The 659-nt window shown below is 43.7% G+C and overlaps 1 non-coding gene across 1 annotated transcript; it reads right to left on the reverse strand.

The window, feature by feature from the left end:
* Positions 1-242: 242 nt before the first annotated feature.
* LOC141662263 (small nucleolar RNA R71) lies at positions 243-350 on the reverse strand. The gene has a single exon (XR_012550386.1). It is a non-coding gene; the product is annotated as a small nucleolar RNA R71 (small nucleolar RNA).
* Between the last annotated feature and the right edge of the window lie 309 nt (positions 351-659).

Consider the following 659-nt stretch of genomic DNA (forward strand, 5'->3'; position numbering starts at 1 on the left):
TTCAGTTTGGGGATTCTCCTATAGAAGACCCCAACATGCACATCAGGGATTTTATCGAGATCTGCGACACTTTCAAGTTTAATGGTGTGACTGAAGATGCCATCAAGCTGCAACTCTTCCCATTCTTTCTGAGGGATAAAGTAAAGTGCCGGTTATATTCTATACCACCAGGGTCTATCACCACATGGGAGGATCTTGCTCAAAAGTTTCTCACTAAATTCTTCCCTATGGCGAAGACTGCTACAATCGGGAATGCTCTTCCCTAAGTTTGCTCAGCAAACTGGAGAATCTCTATGTGAGGCTTGGGATCGATATAAGGAGATGCTAAGGAAGTGCCCACACCATGGTATGCCTGATTGGATGATTATAAACTGTTTTTATAATGGATTGGGTGCTACTTCTAGACCCATGCTCGATGCAGCATCAGGTGGAGCCTTGTGGGCTAAGAGCTACAATGAAGCTTATGAAATGATTGAACTGATGGCTGCTAATGAATACCAGAATCCTTCTCAGAGGCTAACTCAGGGTAAAGTAGCAGGAATTCTGGAGTTGGAAGCAGCAACTGCTATAGCTGCCCAACTTAAGGCCTTGACGATGAAGGTGGACACTTTGACTAATTATGGCATTAATCAAATCTCTAGTGTCTGTGAGCTTTGTAC

This window comes from Apium graveolens, chromosome 5 (assembly GCF_009905375.1).
Source record: "Apium graveolens cultivar Ventura chromosome 5, ASM990537v1, whole genome shotgun sequence".
NCBI lineage: Eukaryota > Viridiplantae > Streptophyta > Magnoliopsida > Apiales > Apiaceae > Apium > Apium graveolens.